Raw genomic sequence first — 14,147 nt, 5'->3', positions numbered from 1 at the left:
TCAAACATGAGACCCAGGTGCCCAGACAATCAAACACATCAACCTGTTGGAACAAACATCCAATCATCCCTCCTCCAGCTCTCCTCCCTACTCCTCCTCCCCTTCCCCATCCCCCCCATCCCCCATTTCCTCCTCCTCACTCCCTCTCCTCCCTTTCTCTTCCCTTGTCCTCTTTCCTCCCCCTTCCCTTTCCTCCCTGTCCTCACCCTGCCTCTTTGCCCCTACTTTACATGTCCTAGTGTTATAACCGGGCAGGAGTGTGGGGGGGAAGTCGGTGAGGGAAATGAGCCAACACACAGTTGGGTCAAGTGGACTGTCTTACAGGGTACTGTGGGTGGTGGGGGTGTCTCGGCATCGAGGAGGGATGACAGTGGGTTGATGGAAGTTAAGAGGAACTGTCAAAGGTGGAATGCAAGTGTCAGCCTCGAGAAGCTGATCTGCAGTTCAAAGTTCTAGGATCTTGAATATCAGTTATATCAGAATATCAGTGTGCTGACTGCAGGCGGAAATCTGGAATCTTCTGACGACAACCCAGCCTGTGTGTGTGTCTCGCTCTTTCTCTCTCTCTCTCATGCTCTCACCATTAAGCTATGCAAGGAGGCCATTTGCCCTATCAAGCATGTGCTGATTCCCTGGAGCGTGGTCACTGTCTCGGTGTAGTTCCCGTTGGAAAGGTTTGAGTGACTTAGCTCTCACTGCCCTCCCATGTCTGTGTATTGTCACGTGAAGAACTTGTCTTGTGTTCTGTTCATACTGGTTAGAATATTACACAGAGCATTGAGCTAGAGTAAGTTAGATCCTTAACAATGCAGAATAAAGGGTCAAAGCTACAGAGAAGGTGCCGTGCAGGTAAACGATTAAAGCGTAAGATCATAATGAGGTAGATTGTGAGATCAAGAGTCCATCTTATCAAACAAACCTGTTCTTAGCCTGAATAGGAAGCTGCTGTATTATCGATTCTGATAGCTTCGTCAGGGCTTGCTGAGTCACAGAGACTGTGTATCACATCGGAACTGTCGGCACCTTGGTTTGGAACTGTATTCGAGCTGGGATGAAAGGCGGAAGGTCTTCCTCGGGGTGACGCTGCCTGGATTAATTTTATTAATTTTATTTATTAATGTACACATGAGGAGTATTCGTTGTCTCTGGGCCTGTCCTCACTAGATAAGGGGGGAATCTCATTGAAACCTCTCAGGCCTAGTTAGTGTGGATGTGGACAGGGTGTTTCCTACAATGGGGGAGTCTAGAACCAGAAGGCATAGCTTCAGAATACAAGGACACCCCTTTAGAACAGAGATGAGGAAGAGTGTATCCCGAACGTGGTGAATCTGGAATTCATTACCACAGACTGCTCTGGGGGTCAAGCCATTTGAGTATGTTTAAAGCATATTTTGATAGGTTCTTGGTTAGTAATGATGTAGACCAGCAACCCCTGATCATGGACAAATTACAAAGATCAATTAACCTGCTACCTGGTACGTCTTTGATGCACTGTCCACGGGGAGGACAGCCGAAGTCAGAGTTATATTCTGAACTCTGATGCCCTGAGCGGTAATAGTGTTGCTCTAACTACGGTGAATCTGTGCAATTCATTGCTACAGACTTGCCACAGAGTCCGTCGTTGCGGATATCTAAAATGGAGATTCTTGATTAGTAAGAGAGAAGACAGGAGAATGGGGTTGAGAGGGAAAATAAATCAGCTATGATTAAATGGCAGATAAAATTTGATGGGCTGAATGGCCCAATTCTGCTCCTATGTCTTGTGAACTTATGAAATGAGAATTGGAAGGTGGGTATCACGGTGATTGACATGTCAATTGCCCAGTGGTGAGGTGTGTGGGAAGATTAGTGAACCAGCCCATTGGCACATTGACGAGTTAGCGGACCTGACGGTAACAGCTCTACTCTGTCTGCACACTGGGAGGGGCATCCTGAGGCTAATGGTGTCCGACAGCTGCCTAATTGGTTTTTCATCAGCTCCGTCTGTAAGTCATTCTGCGCACGGAGAGACAGAGGGTAGGAGGCCACTGACATGATGAGAGTCTGGTAACAGCGGGGTAGATGCTGTCCTCGAGCCTGGTGGGACATGCTTTCAGGCTTTTGTATCTTCTGCCTGATGGGAGGGTGGAGAAGGGGGGATGGCGGGGATGGGTAGAGGTCTTTGGTTATGTTAGCTGCTTTACTGAGGCAGCGAGATTATAGACAGAATCAGTGGAGGAGAGGCTGGCTTGCGCGAGGACTGGGCCAAGTAGTCCTGGGCAGAGGAGACCCTGTACTGATGTGGAGAGTGGAGAGGATAGGTTTCGGAGGAAATTGGTGGGGCTGTATTGGGAAGGAACCACGTGAGAGGGCTGAATAGTCAGGTGGCCTCTGTTGTTTTTCTCCAGGTGTGAGTGATTCCATGGAATGATGTGGGAGTGGGGTGTGAAGAGGAATGAGGGAGGGAGGGAAATGGAGGAATGAGATGTGAAGCTGGGCAGGGAGTAGAGGTATGAAGGGGAAAAGAGGGAGGAACAAGATGGGTGGGGGGAACAAAAGGGAAGAGGGTGGAGGTTTGAGGCAGGTGGTGAGGGGAAGAGTAAATCCCACAGTGGGGAATCAGAGTAACACACACAAAATGCTGGAGGAACACAGCAGAGCAGGCAGCATCTATGGAAAAGAGTACAGTCGATATTTCAGGTCCCTTTTCAGCTGCTTCATTCTTCTTCACCTATCTTGCCTCGTTCCTCCCCTTCCCCACATGTTCCTCTGTTTACCACTTCTTTCTTCCCCTCCCCTGCTTCATTCCTTCCCTACCCCCCACCCCCATCCATCCTACAACTACCCCTGTGTGAATCCCTGCAGCGTCAGATGACCCTGTGATCTCTGTCTGAATCTGAAGCCGGCATATCTTCCGAGAAGGTGAATCCTCATGAGACGTCCGGCCTGGTGAAAACCTGTGCCAACCAACTGGCAGGGGGTATTCGAGGACATCTTCGACCTCTCTGCTGCAGTCAGAGGTTCCCACCTGCTTCAAAAGGGTGACCATCCTAGCAGAGTGAGCTGCCTCAACAGCTATTGACCAGTTGTACTCGCATTGCTGTGAGGAACTGCTTTGAAAGTTTGGTCATGGCTAGAATCAACTCCTGCCTAAGCAAGGGCCTGGACCCACTGCAACTTGCCTGTCACCACAATAGGTCTACAGCAGATGTAACGTCACTGACTGTCCACTCGTCCTTGGATCACCTGGGCAATAGTTTTACTTATGTCAGGCTGCTATTTATTGACCAGCTCAGCGAACAACACAATCACACCCTCTGTTCTAATTAACAAGCTCCAAACCCTGAGCCTCTTTACACCTCTCTACAACTGGATCTTTGACTTTGATCTCCTCTTTGCTGACAGTCAACAGTGACGCACCTGAAGGATGTGTGCTTAGCCCACCGCTCTCCTCTGTCTATACCCGTGACTGTGTGGCTGGGCACAGCTCAAACACCATCTATAAATTTGCCAATGACACGACCATTGTTGGCAGAATTTCAGATGGTGATGAGGTGGCATACAGGAGCGAGATGGATCAGCTGGCTGAATAATGTCAGAACAACCTTGCAATATATAATAATAAAAATTAAATAAGTAATGCAAAAAGAGAGGGAAAAATAGTGAGGTAGTGTACATGGACTCATTGTCCATTCAGAAATCTGCTGGCTGAGCAGAGGAGGCTGTAGCTGAAATGTTGAGTGTGTGTCTTCAGGACTGTACCACCTCCCTGATGGTAGCAATGAGAAGAGGGTATGTCCTGTGTGATGGGTATCCCTGACAGCACTGTCACCTTTTTGAGGCGTCACCTTTTGAAGATACAGTGGGTGCTGGGTTGGCGAGTGCCCATGATGGAGCTGGCTGAGTTTACAACTCCCTGCAGCTTTTTCCGAAGCTGTGCAGTGGTCCTTCTGTACCAGACAGTGATGCAACTCTGTGCTCCCGGTGGTCCATTTGTAGAAATTTGCAAGTGTCTTTGGCTATGTATAAAATATAGCCGCTGTTATGCCTCCTCTGTAATTGCATCAATATGTTGAGCCCAAGATAGATCCTCGAAGATGTTGACACCCGGAAAACTGCCCACCCTTTCCTCTTCTGATCCCTTGATGAGGATTGGTGTGTGTTCCTTGAACTTCCCCTCCTGAAGTCCACAATCAATTCTTTGGTCTTACTGACATTGAGAGCAAGGTTGTTGCTACAACACCACGTAGCCAGCTGATTTATCTCACTCCTGTATGCCTCCTCATCACTGTCTGAAATCCTGCCCACAATGGTGTGTCATTGGCAAATTTATAGATGGTGTTTGAGCTGTACCTGCTCAGAGTGTAGGGAGAGAAGGGCAGTGAGCTTGAGGCGAGCCAGTGTTGATTATCAGTGAGAAGAAGATGTTATTTCTGATCTGTACAGACTGTGGTCTCCCAGTAAGGATTCAGTTGCAAAGGGAGGTACAGAGGCCCAGGATTTGGAACCCGTTGATTAAAACAGAGGGTATGATTGTGTTGAACACTGAGCTGTGGTCAATAAACAGCAGCGTGAGGTTTGTATTGCTATTGTCCAGCTGACCCAAGGCCGAGGGGAGAGCCAGTGACTTTGCAACCACTGTAGACCTGTTGGGGTGACAGGCAAGTTGCAGTGGGCCTGGGTCTTTGCTTAGGCGGGAGCTGATTCTAGCCATGACCAATCCATCACAGCGGATGTGAGTGCAACTGGGCAATAATCATCAGGCAGCTCACCCTGCTCTTGTTGGGCACCGCTACAATGGTCACCCTTCTGAAGCAGGTGGAAATCTCCGACTGCAGCAGTGAGAGGTCGAAGCTTTCCTCAAATACCTCCTGCCAGTTGGTTGGCACAGGGTTACAGAGTCCTGCCACGTACACCCATTGCCTGGCATATTGCAAGTGTTCACCTTCTTGGAAGATATTCTGGTGTCGGCCTCAGAGATCACAGGGTCATCTGATGCTGCAGGGATAGTTGTAGGATGGATGGGGTGGGGGGTGAGGAGGAATGTACCAGGAGAAGACGAGAGGAAAGAGGCAGGCAGGAAGCAGAGGAACATGTGGGGAAGTGGGGGAACAAGGGCGGTAGGGGAGGAGAGGAATGAAGCAGTTTAAAGGGGCAAAGTGACTGGTGTTTGTCATCAGACAGACAGACAGACATACTTTATTGATCCCGAGGGAAATTGGGTTTCGTTACAGCCGCACCAACCAAGAATAGTGAAGAAATATAGCAATATCAAACCATAAATAATTAAATAATAATAAGTAAATTATTCCAAGTAGAAATAAGTCCAGGACCAGCCTATTGGCTCAGGATGTCTGACACTCCGAGGGAGGAGTTGTAGTTTGATGGTCACAGGTAGGAATGACTTCCTATGACGCTCAGTGTTACATCTCGGTGGAATGAGTCTCTGGCTGAAAGTACTCCTGTGCCTAACCAGTACATTATGGAGTGGATGGGAGACATTGTCCAAGATGGCATGCAACTTGGACAGCATCCTCTTTTCAGACACCACCGTCAGAGAGTCCAGTTCCACCCCACAACATCACTGGCCTTATGAATGAGTTTGTTGATTCTGTTGGTGTCTGCTACCCTCAGCCTGCTGCCCCAGCACACAACAGCAAACATGATAGCACTGGCCACCACAGCCTCATAGAACATCCTCAGCATCGTCCAGCAGATGTTAAAGGACCTCAATCTCCTCAGGAAATAGAGACAGCTCTGACCCTTCTTGTAGACAGCCTCAGTGTTCTTTGACCAGTCCAGTTTATTGTCAATTCGTATCCCCAGGTATTTGTAATCCTCCACCATGTGCACACTGACCCCTTGGATGGAAACAGGGGTCACTGGTGCCTTAGCCCTCCTCAGGTCCACCACCAGCTCCTTAGTCATTTTCACATTAAGCTGCAGATGATTCTGCTCACACCATGTGACAAAGTTTCCCACCGTAGCCCTGTACTCAGCCACATCTCCCTCGCTGAGTCATCTGGCCAGCATTCCTCTCTGATATCGAAAACACGATGTCATTGAGATTTGTGGGGTCTTGCTGTGCACAGGCAGACTGCCTACAACTTACAAAGGGAGAATGGAACGTGTGTGTGTGGCGGGAGAGTGGGGAGGGACCTACTAAGTGTGAGAGGTTGGGCTCCTGTCAGAGACGGGACCTGAAATGTCCTTTCCTGTCCTTGGAACACACCGAAGACGTGAATGGTGTTGTGGATGGATGAGATGCTTTTCCTTCATTACAGTTGATGTAACTGATATCTGGTGTTGGTGTTGTTGGAGTCAAATTGTCATGGAGAGGTACAGCATAGCAATAGGACTTTCGGCCCATGAAGTCTATGCTGACCCCCTTCTGTATTGATCCTTCATTAACGTTCCAATCTCCATGTGACAGTTTCTTCCCCCAAGCCATCAGACTCCTCAATACCCAGAGTATGGACTGACACCAACTTACTGTCCTCTACTATGCCTATTGTCTTGTTTATTATTTATTAAAATGTCTGCACTGTTGTGCACTTTATGCAGTCCTGGGTAGGTCTGTAGACTCGTGCAATATTCTTCTGTGTTTACGTAGTTCGGTCAAGTTTTTGTGCTTTTTCATTTAGCACCATGGTCCTGAAAAACTGTCTTGTTTTTACTGTGTACTGTACCAGCAGTTATGGTCGAAATGACGATAAAATGTGACTTGACTTGAATCTCCTCAGGAGTGATGAATAGGTACTGTTAAACTCCACAATCCCCAAGTTGGAGTAGTCACAATGCACACCTCTGCCTCCTACTCCAAATAGGGATCAGTTAGTCTCGTGAGATCATGGATTTGCGTCTTGGAAGGTTTCCAGGGTGCAGGCCTGGGCAGTGTTATATGGGAGACTGGCAGTTGCCCAAGCTGGGGGCCTTCCCCTCTCCACGCCACCGATGGTGTCCAAAGGAAGGGCACGAGGACCCAAGCAGCTTGGCACCGGTGTCGTTGCAGAGTAATGTGTTGTTAAGTGTCTTGCTCAAGGACACCACACGCTGCCTCAGCTGAGGCTCGAACCAGTGACCTTCAGATCACTAGACCGATGCCTTATCCACTAGGCCACACAAATCCTACTACTCCAAATACTTGCAGTTCAAACCCAATTTCTCACACCGTCTGTGTGGAGTTTGCACGTTCTCACTGCAACTGTATGGGTTTCCCCCAGGTGCTTCAGTTTCCACCCACAGTCTGACTCTCCCCCAGTACCACCCCTCCCACACTGTGACTCTCCCCCAGTACCACCCCTCCCACACTGTGACTCCCCCCCAGTACCACCCCTCCCACAGTCTGACCCTCCCTTGGTACCACCCCTCCCACAGTGTGACTCTCTCTCAGTACCACCCCTCCCACGTGTGACCCTATCCCAGTACCACCCCTCCCACAGTGTGACCCTCACTCACGAGCACCCCTCCCACAGTGTGACCTTCCCTCAGTATCACCCCTCCCACAGTGTGACCCTCTCTCAGTACCACCCCTCCCACAGTGTGACCCTCCCCCAGTACCACCCCCCCACACTGTGACTCTCCCCCAGTACCACCCCTCCCACACTGTGACTCCCCCCCAGTACCACCCCTCCCACAGTGTGACCCTCACTCACGACCACCCCTCCCACAGTGTGACCTTCCCTCAGTATCACCCCTCCCACACTGTGACTCCCCCCCAGTACCACCCCTCCCACAGTGTGACCCTCACTCACGACCACCCCTCCCACAGTGTGACCTTCCCTCAGTATCACCCCTCCCACAGTGTGACCCTCCATCAGTACCACCCCACCCACGTGTGACCCTCCCTCAGTACCACCCCTCCCACACTGTGACTCCCCCCAGTACCACCCCTCCCACACTGTGATCCTCCCTCAGTACCACCCCTCCCATAGTCTGACCCTCCCTCGGTACCACCCCTCCCAGAGTGTGAATCTCCCCCGGTACCACCCCTCCCACAGTGTGACCCTCCCCCAGTACCACCCCTCCCACACTGTGATCCTCCCTCAGTACCACCCTTCCCACAGTCTGACCCTCCCTCGGTACCACCCCTCCCAGAGTGTGACTCTCCCCCAGTACCACCCCTCCCACACTGTGACCCTCACTCACGACCACCCCTCCCACAGTGTGACCTTCCCTCAGTACCACCCCTCCCTCAGTTTCACCCCTCCCACAGTGTGACCCTCCCTGTACCACCCCTCCCAAAGTGACCCTCCCTCAGTCCCACCCTTCCTCCAGTGTGACCCTCCCTCAGTACCACCCCTCCCAAAGTGACCCTCCCTCAGTCCCACCCTTCCTCCAGTGTGACCCTCCCTCAGTACCACCCCTCCCACAGTGACCCTCCATCAGTACCACCCCTCCCATGTGTGACCCTCCCTCAGTACCACCCCTCCCACAGTGACCCTCCATCAGTACCACCCCTCTCACAGTGTGACCCTCCCTCAGTACCACCCCTCCCACAGTGACCCTCCCTCAGTACCACCCCCCGACAGTGTGAACCTCCCTCGGTACCACCCCTCCCACAGAGTGACCGTCCCTCAGGTGCTGTGCTGCAGTGAGTTGTCTTGCACTACACACAGGTGCTGATGCCATTGCGAATTCAGTTGGGTCTCATTGAAACCTGCTTCTTCTGACCTCAAAACCCTGAACAAGGGACTGACTCAGGAACGAGGAAAGAAGAGCCGTGAGTGTTTCTGATGATGACTCGTGCTCTGTGATGGATAAGATGTGGTCAAGTGCCGCGAGTGTGAAGTGAGCCTGGCCACATTTGAGGATATGCGGGCCACTGCTGACTGAACGTCTCTCACGTTTCTACATAGCGGTTGATACAGGACCCGGGGGAGGTGAGTACTGATGCCGAGAGTACTTCATGTGGCGGAGAGGGGCCACTCTGCATAAACAACACCCTGGCCTGCTGCATAAAGGCTGCACTATTCCCTGGCTCTAAATTAAAGGGTATGAGGTGAGCTATGGCCGGCTAAATCAACACTGAAATATTGGACGTGTTTACCCCCTGATATTAGCTCACAGCATCTCAATTTGTTTGGAAGTTTCCTCATTATACTGGCTTTGTCGAGTCTCTTGGGCTTCGTGAGGAAAACCTTTGGGTTGTTTTTTCCCAGCCCTTAACACACTTCTGTTTATCTTGTTGGGATCCTTGAAAATGTGGCGGGGGGGGGAAGGAGGGCCAAAACCCACCCATCCAGTGAAGTTCCTGAACCTGGTGGTGTGGGACCTGATGGTTGAGGGGTAATAACTGTCCCTGAACCTGGTGGTGTGGGACCTGATGGTTGAGGGGTAATAACTGTCCCTGAACCTGGTGGTGTGGGACCTGATGGTTGAGGGGTGATAACTGTTCCTGAACCTGGTGGTGTGGGACCTGATGGTTGTAGGGTAATAACTGTTCCTGAACCTGGTGGTGTGGGACCTGATGGTTGAGGGGTAATAAACATTCCTGAACCTGGTGGTGTGGGACCTGATGGTTGAGGGGTAATAACTGTTCCTGAACCTGGTGGTGTGGGACCTGATGGTTGTAGGGTAATAACTGTTCCTGAACCTGGCGATAGGGGACCTCCTGTCTAATGGTGGTAGTGAGAAGAGAGCATGGCCTGAGTGGTGAGAGCCTTTGAAGATGGATGCTGCATTCTAGGACAGCACTTCCTGTAGATGTACTTATTGGTACAGAGGGCTTTGCCACACCACTTTCCTGTTCCTGGGCATTGATACTTCCATGACAGACCACGATGCAACCGATCAGGATGATCTCCACTGTACATCTATAGAAGTTAGGAAGTGTTGTAGATGAGATGCCAAACCTGTGCAGATTTTTAGAAAGTAGAGGTCTTAATAAGCTGGTAAGGAAGGCGGGCTCTGTCGTGGGCACAGAACTGGAGAGTATGACATCGGTGGCAGAGCGGAGGGCGCTGAGTAGGCTACGGTCAATCATGGAAAACCCTGAACATCCTCTGCACAGCACCATCCAGAAACAGAGAAGCAGCTTCAGCGGCAGGTTGCTGTCAATGCAATGCTCCTCAGACAGGATGAAGAGATCATTACTCCCCAACGCCATTCGGCTCTACAATTCAACCACCAGGGGCAAGACATGTTAAAGTGCCGGGGTTAGGACTGAGCTTAAGTTACCACTCAATGCACTTTAGTAAACTACTTAAGAACTTTTTAAAAGCTATTTATTAATGCTTTTTGGGAGGGTGATTTTAGATGCATATCATATTTATACTGAGTTAAATACTGTAGGTAATTAGTTTTGCTACAATAAGTGTATGGGACACTGAAAAAATGTTTGAATTTCCCCTTGGGGATGAATAAAGTATCTATCTATCTATCACTGCTGTGCTTTCTTTGTAATGGTATTTACATGCTGGACCTAGGACAGATCTTCTGATAAAGCCAAGGAATTTAAAGCTACTGACCCTCTCCACCTCCGATCCCCAAATGGGAACTGGCTCATGGATGTTCAGTTTCCTCCTCGAGTAGTCGATAATCAGCCCTTTTGTTTTGCTGGTGATGTTGAGTGAGTGGCTGTTGTCGCCTGCAGATGGACGGACGTTTGCGTGGTCCAGAAAGAGAGGAAGAACAGGAAAAATGGAGGAGGATGGGATGGCGAATGGAGGGGCACGGGACAGGGAATGGAGTAAGATGGAATAGGGAATGGTGGGGGGGGAGAATGGTGGTGTAGAGAATGGGGAATGGAGGAGGGAGAATTGAGAGGATGAGACGGGGAACAGAGAAGGGACAATGGAGGGGGACGAGTCAGGCGAATGGAGGGGGAGAGGATAGGGAATGGAAGAGGGAGAATGGAGAGGGAAAGGATATGAAATGGAAGAGGGAGAATGGGAGAGAAGATGGGGAATGGAAGAGGGCGAATGGGGAGAGAATGGGGAATGGAGGGGGAGAGGATGGGGAATGGAAGAAGGAGAATGGGGAGAGGATGAGGAACAGGGGATGAGACAGGGAATGGAGGAGCATGAATGAAGATGAGACAGGGTATGGAGGAGGGACAATGGAGGGGGATGAGACAGGCGAATGGAGGGGGAGAGAATGGGGAATGGAGGAGGCAGAATGGGGGGATGAGACAGGGATCGGAGGAGCGTGAATGGAGGGGGATGAGACAGGTACGGAGAATGGACAATGGAGGGGGATGAGACAGGCGAATGGAGGGGGAGAGGATGGGGAATGGAGAAGGGAGAATGGGGGTGAGATGGGGAACGGAGGAGAGAGAATGGAGGGGGCTGAGACTGGATAATGGAAGGGGAGAGGGTGAAGAACAAAGGGCAACGATGCAAGGAATGGAGGAGGATGGGATGGAAGAGGTGACATGCCGAAATCTTGATTGCTACCCAGGGGCTTGGGAAAGTTAAAGCACCTACCTGACTCAATTTCAGCACCGCAGCTACTTTGCACCAATTCAAAGGCGATATTTTTGTTTATTTGGAATTTAAAGCAGGTTACAGGAAACTCAGGCATTTATCCTGGCAGCCAGACAGTCTATAAATATACACTAATTAACAAAATAGAGAGCTGCTTTCAGGAGCAATGGAAACTGCGATCAGATCGCTCCAGACTGCATCTTGGATCAGACTCTGCATAGCTTATTGTGCTCGTTTTCCAGCGCAAAGAGTGGTGATTTATGGTGAATGACGAGTCAATCAACAGAGCAGTGTTAAGGAGACAGACCCTGTGCTGTGAGACGCTTTGGGGAGCTGAAGAAACACTGTTATTTCAGGGGGAGGCCATTCAGCTCTTCTGGTGTTTCTTAGCCTCCTGTTGGACTTGAGTTGTACCTCAGACAACTCACCTCACTGACACCACAGTTCAAAGTAAATTCATTACCAAAGTACATATATGTCACAATATACAATCCTGAGAGTCATTTTCTTGTGGGCATTCACAGGCAATTCTAAGAAACTCCATAGAATCAATGAAAAACTGCACATGATAAAGATAGACAAGTAACCAATGAGCAAATACAAAATAACCCACTAAATATAGAAAGCACATGTCCTTAAAAGTGAGTCCATAGCTTGTGAAATCAGTTGAGTTGAGGTGAGTGAAGTTGCACCATAAGACATAATTAGGCCTTTTGGCTATCGAGTATGCTCCACTATTCAATCATGGCTGATCCTTTTCTCCCCTCTTCAGTCCCACTCCCGTAGCCTTTGATGCTGTGTCCAATCAAGAACTTATCAAGCTCTGCCTTAAATACACCCAGCAACCTGGCTTCCACAGCTGCCTGTGGTAATAAATTCCACAAACTGACCAACCTTTGGCTAAAGAAATTTCTCTGCATCTCTGTTTTAAATGGATGCAGCTCTATTCTGAGGCTGGGCCCTCTTGTCCTAGAGTCCTCCACCATGGGAAACAGCCTTTCCAAGATTACTCTGTCTAGGCCTGTCAACATTTGAAAAGTTTCAATGAGAACCCCCCCCCCCCCTTCATCCTTCTAAATTCCAGCAGGTACAGACCCAGAGCTATCAAACATTCCTCACGTGATAATCCTTTTATTCCCAGAATCATTCTTGTGAATCTTCTCTGAACCATCTCCAATCTCAGCTCATCTTTTCTTTGATGAGAAGCCCAAAACTGTTCGCAATATTCAAGGTGAGGCCTCACCAGTGTCTTATAAAGCCTCAGCATCATATTCCTGATCTTGTATTCTAAACCTCTTGAAATGAATGCCAACATTCCATTTACCTTCCTCACCATTGATTCTACCTGCAAATTAACCTTTAGGGACTCCCAAGTCATTTTGCATCTCAAATTTTTGGATTTCCTTCCAGTTTAGAAAATAGTCAGCACATTTATTTCTTCTACCAAAGTCATTGACCATGCATTTTTCAACATTGTATTTAATTTGCCACTATTTTGTCCATTCTCCTAATCTGTCCAAGTCCTGCTGCAGCCTACCTGTTTCCTCAACACTAACTGTCCCTCCACCAATCTTCGTATCATCTGCAAACTTGGCAGCAAAGCCATCTATTCCATCATCTAAATCATTGATATACAGCATAAAAAGTAGTGTTCCCAACACCGATTTCTGCGGAATAGCCAAAAGGATCTTTCTATTCCCACTCACTACCAAACAGCCAATGCTCTAACCATGTCAATAACTTTACTGTAATAGCATGGGCTCTTAACTTGGTAAGCCGCCTCATGTGTAGCACTTTGAACATGTAGGCCTTCTGAACGTCTGAATATACAACATCCACAGCATCCCCTTTATCTACCCTACATGTAATCTCCTCAAAGAATTCTAGCAGGTTCATCAGGCAAGATTTTCCCTTAAGGAAACGATGTTGACTTTGTCCTATCTTGTCCTGTGTTACTAAGTACTCCATAGCCTCATCTTTAACAATTGACTCTAACATCTTTCCAATCACTGAGGTCAGGCTAACTGGTCTATAATTTCCTTTCTGCTGCCTTAGGTCTCTCAGCTTTCTGAGCACGTTCTCCCTTGCAATAGTAACTGCACTCACTTCTCTTCCCTCACACCCTTCAACATCTGGCACACTGCTAGTATTATCTCCTCTAGTTAAAGAGTCTGCTGATTAAGGGGTAATAGTCTTCCTGAACCTGGTGGTGTGGGATCTGAGGCTCCTGTGCCTTCTTCCTGATGGCAGCAGTGAGAAGAGAGCATTCTTGTAGCAAGAAGCAGAGAAGAGAGTGCTGTGTGTGGCCACCCTGAGCTGTTCAACAGTGGCTTGGCGATGGACTGATTTCTTATGTGCTTCGGATTCTCGTATAAAGACAGAGAAGGAAACCATTTGGCCCATCGGATTTATGCTGACTTTGCAAGCAGGCCCAGCAATCCCATTCCCCACACAATTTCTGCTAATTCACTCTTTCTCACATTCCCAGCAACTGCCCTCCAATTTAGCCCTTCTGGGGGCAGTTTACAGCGGCCAATTAACCTCTAACCTCCTTGGCCTGTCCCCATCAGCTCACTATGAACCTGCTTGGCCTGTCCCCATCAGCTCACTATGAACCTGCTTGGCCATTCCCCATCAGATCACTACTGAACCTGCTTGGCCTGTCCCCATCAGCTCACTATGAACCTGCTTGGCCTGTCCCCATCAGCTCACTATGAACCTGCTTGGCCATTCCCCATCAGC

The 14,147-nt window shown here is 49.3% G+C and overlaps 1 protein-coding gene across 1 annotated transcript in view; it reads left to right on the top strand.

Annotated features, from left to right (window-relative positions):
* adgra2 (adhesion G protein-coupled receptor A2) overlaps positions 1-14,147 on the top strand; it is a 175,458-nt gene that overhangs the window by 50,802 nt on the left and 110,509 nt on the right. The window lies entirely within an intron of this gene.

The sequence above is a fragment of the Hypanus sabinus genome, chromosome 1, assembly GCF_030144855.1.
Source record: "Hypanus sabinus isolate sHypSab1 chromosome 1, sHypSab1.hap1, whole genome shotgun sequence".
NCBI classification, from domain to species: domain Eukaryota; kingdom Metazoa; phylum Chordata; class Chondrichthyes; order Myliobatiformes; family Dasyatidae; genus Hypanus; species Hypanus sabinus.
Note: the sequence above shows the minus strand (reverse complement) of the source record. Positions and strands in the feature narration are given on the sequence as shown.